This window comes from Asterias amurensis, chromosome 8 (assembly GCF_032118995.1).
Source record: "Asterias amurensis chromosome 8, ASM3211899v1".
NCBI classification, from domain to species: Eukaryota; Metazoa; Echinodermata; class Asteroidea; order Forcipulatida; family Asteriidae; genus Asterias; species Asterias amurensis.
Window position 1 is genome coordinate 514,468 of NC_092655.1, and position 8,075 is coordinate 522,542.

Sequence of the window (8,075 nt, forward strand, 5' to 3'; positions counted from 1 at the left end):
TTGTATACCCGAGGCTTAGAGTCACCAATGTAAAACCAAAGTTGAACCTTTAAGTACAAACAGCAAGCTCGACACGCTATAATGAATTTATGCAGGTGGTACAAAAATGCATCGTCTCTTTTAGACTTTGTGCACAAAGAGTAATGGTGTATGGCTGGCGAATTGAACAAGAAGTTTTGCTGGCGGCAGAATTATGCGGGCAACTATCACACACCATGCATGAAGTAATAATGCTGATGCAATACAATAAAAATGGACGGATGATTTACTTACACAACGGACCAAACTTTTGTTTAGCTTTCAAACAAACATGATAACTGAGAGCAAAATAAATATTATTATTTGCGAGATAAGAAACTCGCAACTGATGTGTAGAAGTATTCATGGAATTGGCGTGGCTTTTTTTGCTGAGCGAAATTGTCCTATATGCTGAGCGAGTTCGTATTTCAGCTTCTAAAATTTACAAACTTATTTGCATTTTTATAGATGCCAGCATAAAACTACGTAAGATTCACTCAGCCAGTCTACTATTACTGCCATTAAGAATTATTCTGCGAGTGAGACAAAGTTCACAGACAGTGGATATTGTACGTTTTCTCGCAAAGTAGGCCGACTGCTGAGCTGATGTTGTTTCGTGTTGGAAATTTTTTATTGACAATTTTTCAGCAACAAGTTAACATTTATGTGGTAGCATTACGCTTCCTTTGACAGAAACTATATTCGATTTACACTGATAACAATTGACGCACATATTGACACTATTATTATAACAAAAAGTATAGGTTAGTCTAGTGCTTTTATTATAGGCTTGCTTTAAAGGCCGTGGACACTATTGGTAATTGTCAAAGACTAGCCTCCACAGTTGGTTTATCTCAACATATGCATCAAATAACAAACCTGTGAAAATTTGAGCTCAATCGGTGGTCGAAGTTGCGAGATAATAATGAAAGAAAAAAAACACCCTTGTCACACGAAGTTGTGTGCGTTTAGATGATTGATTTCGAGACCTCAAGTTCTAATCTTGAGGTCTCGAAATCAAATTCGTGGAAAATTACTTCTTTCTCGAAAACTATGATACTTCAGAGGGTGCCGTTTCTCACAATGTTTTACACCATCAACCTCTCCCCATTACTCGTCACCAAAAAAGGTTTCATGCTTATAATTATTTTGAGTAATTACCAATTGTGTCCACTGCCTTTGACAACAACAACACAAAAACAACGAAACGAAAGTCTTGCTTTCTCCAGAAGACGATCAGAGCATACTGATCGAAACGTCGAGTTGAAACCAACGGTTCTTTTCAGAACCACCCCAACTCATTAGAGTTAGTCACTACATGGTGTTACCGCAAACCTTTCCATATCGTATTTCCACCATGCAAAGTTTCATATCCTACATAACATCAATTATTATAAAGGTAAATAATTGTTATACCTTAACAAGAACACAGTAATAACTATACAACAGTCAGTGAAAATGAATCGTTAAAGTAAAAACCAGCCCCAAAAAGTCACTGTATACCTGCATGATTAAAAACACACAAAACAATTAGTATGCGAGACTTCATCATTTTATTAGATACAGAAATCAAATCTCAAAACCACTGCCCTACCAGCATTTTAATACAGGATAATACTATAACAAAAAACCCCACCACGTTGGTAAAATAATATGAGTGAAAAGGTGTGGGCAAGGACTGACCCGCCTAAACCACGAGCCCTCTTTATTATGGCAGCTGAATCAAAACCTAGCTGTGAGCGAAGGCAGTGATGTTGCTGGTACTCTGGGCTCTTGGAACAATGGATAAAAAGCAAGAATCAAGTCTCCGGTGGTCAGAAGATGATCAACTACTTGGGTTGACTGTTGAAGTTCTTGGGATGCGAGACAACAAACACCCCACTTTAGGTTTGGAGTGGGAGTCGAGAATCAATTGGACGGCAGGTCAGAGGGGGAAGGACTGTGCGGCATGCTGGTGTGCAGTTGCTTGATTTTGGTACGTTTTCTCCAATACGGCATGATGACAAAATTCATTTAATAGTAGTTTTGAGAAGTTGATAATGGTGTCTGCCATCATAGAGTAAGGCTGATGTGTATATATCTCCTGAACGTGTGATGTGGTTTGCTACCAGGGACCTCTGCTTCCCTAGTTTTCAAGCGGTTTTCAAGCGGGGGAGGCCCAACAAAGCTTCCCGGTGATGATGGCGTTCCGGAGCTCCGAGCCCTGCAAAACGCCGTCGAGTCAAACACAACCTTCGAGTAATTTGCAAGTATACGAAAAATCCAACGAAAACAAAAAAGTTGTTTGCAATCTTTGATGAAAAAAATTTAATTCCTCAAATGTTTTCTACAAAATGCGTGGTTTTGAAGAAGCAGCGCGGTTATTTATACATAGGTTTCTAGTTGGTAAAGTTTGACTCTATCAATTACTTTCACTTGAGTGAAACATCGGGGCTTTTTAAGTGAAGAAATGTAAAAATCAAAGAATGCTATGCAAGAGAATAGTTAAATCTGACGGCAAAGGCGCGTGCAATATATCGGGTAGATCTTTTTAAAAAAACCTGTGACGGAAATGGGGCAGATATTTTTGAATAAAAAAAACAGCCGACTGGAAAAAGGGCCACATCTTACTATCGACGTCTAGTTGCGGGAGTTCTCCTGGTGTTTCGTTTAGCGTGTTTAGTTTGGACGACTCTTCAGTGGTTTCCCTTCTAGAACTTCTTCGATGTAATGTCATTTTCGCTGATGTGACCGTTACAATGGGCATGTTAATATCCAATAAAAATGTCCGTTTTAACGTTCGCAACAATGAATACTGGCTAAATCCACCGAAATTGCCGAGATTTTATCACGAGAGGGCGACATTCAACAAGTTAACTCATGAACCAGGCAAATCTTGAAATCTTGGATCCAAGTGAAGTCAGTTGCAATATGAAATCATCTGGTTCTGTTAGATCGAGGTAACCCCAAAACAATCAACCTAAATAAAATACAGAAATCGTAAAAAATATCAGTCTGCCCAACAATGTAAAAACAAGGACCGCCCCCCCCCCCAAAAAAAAAAAACCCACCCCAAAACAAACAAACACACACCCCAAATACGATCGTAAAGAACTAATCATCGCCCCACTACTAACAGAAAAAAACCCCAACACAATCTCATTTTTTAATAAAAGAAATCATACAAATAACACAAGAATAAGTATAATTACTTTGTACAACACAATAACAAACCAAATTTACCTACAGTTTGTAAATTTTAAATACATATATGGAGTTAGCAGAGGGTACATAATATCCATCCAAAATGGACCAATTTTCTGTACCTCATGAAGACCAAAAACAAAAAGTAAATGAGAAAACAAAAGGACTCCAAGGGGTTATTCTAAAGACTGGGGTGCTCCACGTGCTCCACACGGAAGTTTGTGTTGTGACCGTCTAAGGAAAGAATAAAACGATGCTCCATACAGATGCATTTGGGAGAACTATCCTTTCTTGCTTAATAATGGTTGTCCAAATTGCGAGATAACTATGAAAGAAAAAAAACCTTGTCGCACCATGGAGGTGGTTGTGTGCAGATTCTTTATTTTGAGACCGAAATCTAACTCTGACGTCTCGAAATCAAATTCGTGGAAAATAACTTCTTACTCGAAAACTTCGTCACTTCAGAGGGAGCCGTTTCTCACCATGTTTTATACCATCAACCTCTCCCCATTACTCATTACCAAATGAGGTTTGATGCTGATAATTATCTCTTGAGTAATTTCCAGTGCCTGTAAGCATGCACTGCAGTTGTCTGCAAAAGTTGCCTCGTGTGCGGGTTTTGTCATTGTGCGGTCAAGGGGGGACCGGGGGACGCGTGGGGCCGGGTGGAGGCCGGGCGGCCTGAGTGATATTGCTCCGTCAAAAGAGGGTATTTGTGTTAACTTTGCTGGAGGGGAACCCCCTGTCCCTAAAATTGGTTAAGACCATATTGAAGCCTTATAATAAATATAGGCCTACAACCTACTACGTTATGAAATATATTTAACCAATTTTGCCTACTAATAGGATTCTAAGAACCATCTGAGAAGAGTTTAACAATGTGGAAACGGGTTGGTTCAAGATTACACTATTCATGGTGCATGTACTAGGTACTGGTACACCGTACAAAACGACAATAAAAAGCCAGTGTATTATGCAAATGAATTCGCTCATTTGCATAATGGAATTCTCGAGCTGTACCAGCATAAAAAACTTCAGATCGGGTCAGTTTTTTTTATGATTTTGTTATGAACCAAAATGACGAACAAAGGATGCCTGTAGTTTACAAGAAACATCATTTTACAAGACAAAATTTACTGTGTTACGTTTACGAAGGATGAAGTTTCCATTTATAATATGCCTTGTATTAAGGTGTTCAATTTCGTGTTCTTGTTGTGATGGCTACCAACATAGTATAAAAATGGTCTCGGTTCGACTTGTAACTTTCAACTAATCATTAGTTCTGCGTCATCTGTTGATTTTTACGACCTGTTTTATTATAATAAGGTTCTGGGTGGCGGTGGTATCACCATAAAATAACTTTTCTGTTTTGAGCGTCTCCGTGAAAATTTGATCCCATTTCTCAAATTAAACGACTTTCGACTCGTAACCTCTGATGGTCTTCAAGAGAAAAGTGGACCCGGGTCACCACAACTTAACTAAGAGAGTATTTCCTTGGTTGTATAATAATATTAATATATAGAGTATTTGTAAGGCGTCAAAATCCACCAAACTAAGGTGCTCAAGGCGCACATCAAAATTATCTTTTAATGAATTGTTTTTTCATAACCAAAATGGCGAACGAAGAAAGTTTGTAATTGTAATACAAGAATTATTTTACAACTTATTATTATACAATTATTTTACAACTCATTTTTATGGAATTATTTGACAACTCATTATTTTACAACTAACACATTCATACAAAATTATCACCAAAAATGAAAATAAGGACCATTGAAACAACCAACCGAGCTTGTGGTTACGAAACGTGCAACGAGTATGAGTTTTACAAAGCAACAATAAAAACAACACAACAACACAACCAAAACCCACACCAAGAACAAAACACACACCAAGAGCAAACACATACAAAAATCCCAAAACAAACCAGAAACGAAACAACCGGTAAAAAAGGCAGTCTAACAAACAAATACCCCACAAAAGCGGGCTTTTTCACCACGCCCATCAGACAAAAACCACACAGAATCACGTGCAATATTGTATCAATTAAAAAAGGGCATGTCACCGTCATAGAACATCTTTATGACCAACTTTGCAATATAGATGTACTTCCATCCAAGCATGACCGTAAAAGAATACCCTTCAACAGAAAACTGCAGAGAAAAAAGGAGGGAGTGAAATACGGGAAAACTAATCCTACCCGCATATAGTCATTTTTCACAGCAGCTGTGGTTAAAACGAAAACTATCATTTTACACCACAACGTTCAACAACCACCATCACATCAGCGGCCTGTGTGTCAGTTGACAAGAACAGTTTCGCTGATGCGTTTTTTTGGTACAATACTGTACTTTCTACACTGTATTCTAGCATCATGCAATGCTATAAATAGTGCATTTCTTCCAAGACGATGTCACGATCAACACTGGATGGAGCACGGAGGAACTAGTGAGGTAACATTTTAATTGCTCTCTTGTGAAAATTTGTTTTTCAAAAAATAAAATTGACTTGTTGACTTTTTGATTTAGCATCCACAAAATAAGCATACAAAATTAGATTGCTAAAAAAGTTAGTTTTAAAATACATCGCACTGTTTTAATCTTTTGGATAAGATGACTGACCATCTTGGAATAACTTTTCCTTGGCCTAATCTTAATCCCGTCACCTTTATTATAGTAATCATGATGTAAAAATTATAAATATTGTGACTTTTCACCCTTGGAAAAATGCAGACGGCCCAGCATATTGGTAAAATTTGTTGCAATTTCAAATATATAGCACAACCTCACCCCCCGTGTCCGGTGGTTGCTCTAATACTAATAGCCGAGGTATCTCTTCTCTACATAAAAAGGACTAGGGGTTGATGTTCAACCTCAAGCTTACTTTCAGACAAAGAAGGCGCAGCGAACATTCGTCGGTGATGGCAAATAAATCGTAAAACTATATTTTTGAACATCTGATAAAAAAATGTAAATGTTTGGAAACAGAAATACTATAGGTGTCACGATTTGTCTTAGGGGTAGGGAATGCTTTCATAACAGTTTGTGCTGCTGTGCTAGGTTTTCATTGTACTCAAAGGCGGAAGTCCGCGACCACGTGAACAAATGAGAGAACAAAAACCCCTCCAGAAGCAGTTTCGTTTTGAATAAAATAGTCAGTTGTAGCCGGCTTTAAAATTGTACATATTGTGAACATTTAATCTGGGATGGTTTTCGGTAACATCAGCGTTTTAGAAGTGTTAGTTTTGAATTGGTCATAACCAGCCTAATTGTTTGTTTACCATTACACCGATGTGTATTGAGCAAAACACTCCCTACTTTCCTGAGTCTTGTGAACTTGTTACACCACCAGTTCTTTTTAAACCATAAGTCACAAGAAATATTTCATGACTCCCTTCCTAGAATTACTTACTTGTTGAGTTGTCGACTAATATGAACAATATGAGTTGTTTTTATGTATCGTTAAGAATCGTTTCCTGCTGTTCAACCAACGTTCAAACATTTCCAACAATGGAAACTCAGTAAAACGCGAAATCAATAAATCAATGACCAAATAGACCGAAAAGCTATAATATTGCGAAAACATATGGCGTGCATATTTAAAGGCACTGGACACGTTTGGTAATTGTCAAAGACCAGTAATCCATCTTGGTGTATCTCAAAATATGCATAAAATAACAAAACTGTGAAAAATTTAACTCAATTGATCATATAGTGGACTTCTTTCTCGAAAACTACGTTTCTTCGCAGGGAGCCGTTTCTTACATTGTTTTATCCCATCAACACCTCTCCATTGCTCATTACAAAGTAAGTTTTTATGCTAACAATTATTTTGAGTAATTAGCAATAGTGGTCAGTGCCTTTAACGATTCTATACGCACTTTGTTTCCGTGAGATCGCACAGCAGTTCGTATTGAATACAAAGCATACACACAATCGTCCAGCTAACAAAAAGAATACACAGTGTTGCTTAAAATAGAAGAATATATTAATTGCCTTCTTTTGTAAAACGGTTTTCCCTTTCGAAACTTACTGAGGTTTTGATGAGCGCTTTTGTTCTTTTTGTCAAAGATACAATACGTTACTGAGGTTTTGATGAGTGCTTTTGTTCTTTTTGTCAAAGATACAATACGTTTGGTTTCACCGAAATAGACACAAACCATTCTGGTTGTCATTTTGTTATCAAAAGTGCAGTGCGTTTGGTTTTTATACCGCAAACGGGATAATTATTCAGTTTTATTTTACATTAGAAAACACATGGGCAAACCAAACGGAAATATTCATAATATAAATTTATGGTAGATGCCATCACGACTTGGCAGATTTGTGTACAATATTAATCTGGAATAAACTTCCCAATCACATCAGGGACACAACATCCTTCGACACATTCAAGACACTTCTGAAAGCCCACTTGTTTCAGGAGGCCTACCATCAATGACTTTTTTATTTCTTCTGTGCCTCAGCGCCTTTGAGCAAACTTTTGATTTTGGCGTTATACAAATTACGTTTGATTGATTGATTGATTGATTGATTGATTGATCAATCAATTTCTTATCTAATCCGGGGATTCCCCCTTTATTTGGCGCACAGGTATATATAGACGAAGAATAGCTAAAATAGAATGAAGACACTTGACACGTTTGGTCAAAGACCCGTGTTATCCCAGCATATGCATAAAACGACAACCCTGTTAACATTTGGGCTCGATTGTTCATCTAATTTGCAAGAGAATAACGAAAGAAAAAACACCATTGTTGCATTACTTTGTTTGCTTTCAGACGCCTAAAAGGCTTGAGTAAAAAAAAAATGAAAACATACGTTACTTCTTGGGGAGCCGTTTCTCACAATGTTTTATACTGTCAACAGCTC